The sequence below is a fragment of the Bos grunniens genome, chromosome 9 (genome assembly GCF_055505025.1).
Source record: "Bos grunniens cultivar Pamir isolate PY7600 chromosome 9, Bosgru_T2T1.0, whole genome shotgun sequence".
NCBI classification, from domain to species: domain Eukaryota; kingdom Metazoa; phylum Chordata; class Mammalia; order Artiodactyla; family Bovidae; genus Bos; species Bos grunniens.
The window spans coordinates 32,117,819-32,123,610 of record NC_141173.1 but is presented as its reverse complement, the minus strand read 5'-3'; the positions used below and the strand labels follow the sequence as shown (position 1 = coordinate 32,123,610).

The following is a 5,792-nucleotide window of genomic DNA, read 5'->3' as shown; positions in this document are numbered from 1 at the left end:
TTAAAAGAACACACAGGTAAACAAACAAAGGCTACAGAGAAGAATCACCATCATGATTTTGAGCATCCATGATGGGGCAAGTAGAGAGAATTCAGCTCAGGGAAGTAGAGTCCAGTAAGGTGGTAAAGGCAGAGGCTTCAGAAGGTGACCTCCCTGAGAGATTTGGAGGCAAACATAAGGTACTGCTTCTGGACTTGCAGGAAATATTCTAGAAGCTCTAAGAGCCACTGAGGTTTAAATATTGGGATGCAAATACCAGTGTTAATATAACCTTACAGATATATTTGAGGAGATTTGAGTAGCATGACTAAAACTATGGTATTCAATCTTTGTTCATAAGTCTCCCTGCCCCATATTTCCAATGATTTTCTTAAAGATGGATTCTCAGATGATAAATTACCAGATTTTTTCATCTGAGTTTGCCCCCCCCCCCAAAAAAAAAAAAACCTATTTTGGGGCAAAGGCTTTATTTAGAAGATCCCAGAATACCCAAGTAAGGAACTGGGAAAAATTAAGTGAGGAAAAAATAAGAAAGCCAATAAAGGGTGCTGTAATGAATGGATTATCCATGTGGGCAACAGAGGCTGGAGCCCACTGGGGATCTTCTGAGAAACCCAGCCACAGAGACCAGCAATCAGGCCAAGGAATCTGTGTGTTTATTAGTGTCTTTTTTCTTAGAGGATTCCTCTGCTAGGCTCATTAACTCCCCCATACCTCTAGGAAATGCCTCCTTGCAGCCGAACAGGATGAGAAGAGAGATGTTGGTCCTAGAGGCATAAAGTTGTCAGCAGGCTGAAAATTGTATATTTCCACTGTCAGGGCTCTCAAGTGGGCCCAGAGGTAAAGGAAGAGGCACGGGCAGCGTCTGTCGCATGGGGCTTACCGAGTCTCTTTCCATCTCAGTACACTGCTCTTGTGATGATGTGTGGCATGTTTATGGATTGTCATTCCCTTGCTTTCTGCCATCTAGCAGGCACCAGATTTCTAGATATCTGAGATAAAATATACCCCCAAAGCTTTTCCCAATCTTTGTGTCGAAGTTCACTTAAGCAACAAGGTGCGGAGGCCATTCTACACTGAAGGTCAACTGGGATGCCAGTTTCTCCTTGGAAAGAAGAAATATCGAGGCAGAAACAGGCTTGAAATATGGGAAAAAAATGTGTTACCATAAGCAGCCTCACTCTGAGGGTGGCCTAATTGACTTAGAGTTCTGGCTCATACTTTTGAAAATTATCTTTATTTCTACCCCAAATTCAAGTTGTCTGATGTCAGTACCTATTTCTTTAAATAGTATTTCTTTCATTTTCCAGTTCTCCTTCATTCTGCTTGTAATAAATCAACCAAGAAACACTTTTCACCTTTACTATGTCCTATCTTTCTTTCTTCCTTCTTATTTAAGAATTTGGGGGAAAAAAAAGAGAGTGAGAAAAGTAGTTTACACTTCCTCACTGTGCAGTAACATTTCAACACACAAAAAAATCTGGCTTATATACCTCTACCACTTCACAGAAAATGTTCTCATCAAATTCACCAAATATATATTGGCAAATCCAATCATTGCTTTTTGTTTTTATTCTGTTTGAACTTATTGACTACTCTGCTGAAATCAAGACTCTTAATATTGCATAATGAACATCTCCATTTGTACAATCTGCAGAGGTCAAGTTAAAAGCTAACTTTATCGTCTCTCAAACCAGCCACACCCCTTTATCCTGCCCCAAATTTGCTCCTTCTATTGTCTTGGTGATTACCATCATTTTCTGCCTGTAGCCTAAGCAAAAAGAGTTGAAGTTATTTCAGAAATTTTCTATCACTTATTCTTCAATCAGTCTTACAGTTTTTATTTCCTAAATAAAATACATTTCTAAGGCTACATAATAAGTCATAAAACAATATTTCTTTGACTCTAGGCCTGTCTCATGCTCATGCAAAGTGACTGACTCTTTGCCACCCTATGGACTGTGGCCCGCCAGGTTCCTCCATCCATGGGATCTTCCCAGCAAAAATACTGGAGTGGGTTGTCATTCTCCAGGGGATCTTTGAGACTCAGGGACCAAACTCATCTCCTGCATTGCAGGCAGATTCTTTACTTCTGAACCAAGAGAACCCCTAGTGCTGTCTAATTTTTAGTAATTCTAGTTTTCCTCAAGATCTTCCAGAACTTTTCCAGTGCGTATCATAGTATTTCAAAAACATATCACTCATTTCAGATCTGTTACTTAGCCTCTTTACCTTATATCTTCAATTGCTTCTGAGATCAACAGTAATTTACCCCCCAGTATCAACTTACAGAAGTCCCCAGGGCCATTGCTGTTACCTTACAAAAATCTTGCTCTGACTTCTGCTGTTCATTTGCATTAAGGCTGTGGAAACTAAAAATTAAAATGCTGATCTCCAGTACACGGGGCTCACATGATTCCTAGTCATGGCTGCTTCTGATACTGCTGTTGCTGTCCATGACTGCCAATGCATACCTGGTGATTTAGTGGTCTCCTAAATTATTTTTTCTTTATGATATTCCCTGATTCTTTGCTTAATTAGACTCTTGGCCAGTTACGGCAACCTGTCTTTTAGACAAATCCAGGTGAGACTGCCACCTAAGGCAAACAGAACTTAAGCATAAGCTTGAGCCTCTGCTACACTGCTTCCAGTAAAATATGTGAAATTTCTCTGTGCCTCTTCTGAGAATCCAACTTGGAATGATAGAAGATAGCTGTTTGCCTGGGCCACTCCAGTGTTTCTGTGGGGACAGACTCTTGAATACAGGGACAGGCTGTGGGTGTGACACTTCTGGCACACCAAGTCTATAGAAGAAAAAGAAGACCTTGGCACTACCTCATATATTTCACACACTTTGGCAATGATGGCTTTTTTTCTGGAAGTGAGAGTCTTCACTTATGTTCTCCTCTCACACCTGACTCTTGACACCGCCACTTAGCTGTGGGGTCTTACTTGGAGAAGCAGCATTTGTAAATGACACTGTACTTTGTACTTGTCTTCTTTCCTGTGCATGTGGGATGACTGAGCGGCTCAGCCTAGAGTACCATTGTCCTCTCCCAATCCTTTATGGGCCTTTGATGCTAGAGTTACCCGAGACATGATGTCCTTCAAAGCCTATGTGATTGAATTCTTCTTCTACTTAATTTCTATTCACTGTCTGGTCCAGGGGTAAGGTTGCAATCCCTCATGATTATTTTGGTGGGTTCATAATACTCAGACAGAGCCCAATACCATCTTCCTCTGGCTGGGAAATTAATTCACGGATCACTAGGGCCCTTCCACAGTCTTCTGTGGGGCTGTCATAGCCAGCACTGACTTTATGGATCCTTGCCACTGCGTCTCTCACCAGCTCTGCTGCCTACACTGCTGTTTTGGGACGAACAAAGTCATTACCTGGAACCCCCATGTTCTGTGAAGAAGAGAAAGATGGAAAATTTTTATATGTGTCCATAGGAGCTGGACCAGAGGAAAGTTTAATCAAAAATACCTTGCAATTTTCCCAACTAACTAGTTCTTAGTATGTTAATTGAGCCTGTTGGCCTGAAGCCAAAGTTACACCTTGACTTTTATACTCTTAAGGGATGAGTTCTTTTTCTTAAGTTCCTCAAGTTTTCATGTAAATAGATCTGAGTCTATTTCACTTGTTTTCTTGATTTGTCTCATCATCTCAGTTTCCTACTATATCTATACTTCTTATATATATATTTCTTTTATCTTTGAAATAAAAATAAGAACAGTACACGCCTTGTGTTGTGATATGAATGGGGCTGAATGAATGAATGTAAATGAAGCACTGGGAACAGAAGTCAGCACAGAAGGCATGCCCCATAAATGTTAGCTGCTATTACTGTTGCTACTTTTGCCTGAATTACTGCAGAATTGTCTTAACTGGTTTCCTAATCCTTATTTGGAGCTCTTCCGTCTGATTCTCTTACCGCGCTGTAAGAGTGATCTTTCTAAAACTGAAGTCTGCTTGTGTCACTTCTCTACTTCAAACCTGTAATGGGTTTCATAGTTTTTATCATGATGCTTAGACTCAGCCTGGCGCACAGGCCCATTGTAATCTTGCGTTGTCTCTCTAGTCTTGCTCCTACCAGTCTTTTCCAAACTTCCATTGTTCTTAGTTCTCTGGAAGCAGCACATTCTTTTGTGTCTCCTTGACATAGTACATATGAATATTTGTGGAAAAAATGTCCCCACTTTGCTCTCTTTACTTTCTGCTTATTCCACAAAACCCAGCAAAAGCATCACAACCCCCAGAAAACCCTCTAGTTCTTTGAGTTTGAATGAGAAGCACCTTCTCTGCCCATTGATGCTGCTGCTGCTGCTAAGTCGCTTCAGTCATGTCCAACCCTGTGTGACCCCATAGACGACAGCCCACCAGGCTCCCCTGTCCCTGGGATTCTCCAGGCAAGAACACTGGAGTGGGTTGCCATTTCCTTCTCCAATGCATGAAAGTGAAAAGTGAAACTGAAGTTGCTCAGTCGTGTCCGACTCTTAGCGACCTCAGGGACTGCAGCCTACCAGGCTCCTCCATCCATGGGATTTTCCGGGCAAGAGTACTGGAGTGAGGTGCCATTGCCTTCTCCTCTGCCCGTTAATCCCTTCTAAACACATCCATTCTAGCACTTGTCACATGGTGCTAGAATTATCCCTTTCCTATCTGTTGACTCTCTTAATTGAAGCTCCCTAAGGACCAAGAGTATGTATTATTCTATGTCTCTGTTACCATGTATCCTCACTATTAGGAAATTAGAGATACTCAATGTTTGTTGAATAAATACCTGACAGAGGAATGAAAAATCAAGGTATGTGTGAAAGGACAGATACAATGAAATGCAGAGGAAGGGTCAAAGATTTCCTCTCACACTTGACTTTCACTTTGCACTGTTAGGATGGTAAAGTGTATCATGGAATTGTTAAGGTATTTCTAGGATCTTACAAAGTATGTGAAAAAAGGGTTTCAGATTCTCAGATGTTTCTGGCATGGATTTATATTTGTTTTGAGTTGTAGAAAGGGTCTGACACTGCCCCTCCTGTAGGCTGTAGAAATAGCTGGGTTACTTATTTGTACTCAAAACATCCTAAGAACATATCTTGAATATCTGAAATGCTGACATTTCAATAATCTTATTTCATTCTATAAGCTTCTCAGGGTCCTGCATTCTCTCCCGTTTTTATCCCCACTAAGAAATAAGACTGCCTAATACGTATTTACATATGAAATGATAGCATATTATGTAATATAGGAGTAGTGAAGACAAAAGTGACTAAAGTCTGAACTGAATTTCTATGAAAAGAAGCTTTAAATTTATATTAGTGTGAAGGCTGTTTAAATAATTCAATATTATTTTTCTTTGTACACATTTTTCTCACAGTGCAGAGTTGATTTGTGAAAATGCAAACAAGTGCTAGAGTCTGTATTATTCAGTAGGTAAAGTCTTTATCTCTATTAAGTAAATGTGGTTTTAAAGGCTTTATTAGAAGCAGAATTTCCCATGGTCATATTTGACCCAATGACCACATTATTTGAAAAAACTTAAAAATTCTTCAATAATAAAAAAATAATTTTCTTCATGGCAATATTATCCAAAAAGGTCTTAAACAACTTTATGCCCTGACCATAAATGTAATATAGCATTTCACAATCTCTGCTACTGAAGTTCAATTATTGAGTTTTTAATAAAGCACATCATCAGTAAATTGAAAAAAATGGTTTAAGGCAAAGAAAAAAAATTGAAAGAACACCATAAACATTTGAAACTATAAAATTGTAAGCATTCAGTGCTTGT

At 39.7% G+C, this 5,792-nt stretch overlaps 1 long non-coding RNA gene across 7 annotated transcripts in view; it reads left to right on the top strand.

Annotated features, from left to right (window-relative positions):
- The window catches only part of LOC147365747 (uncharacterized), a 298,664-nt gene that overhangs the window by 51,083 nt on the left and 241,789 nt on the right, over positions 1–5,792 (top strand). The gene's annotated exons all lie outside the window — the stretch shown is intronic.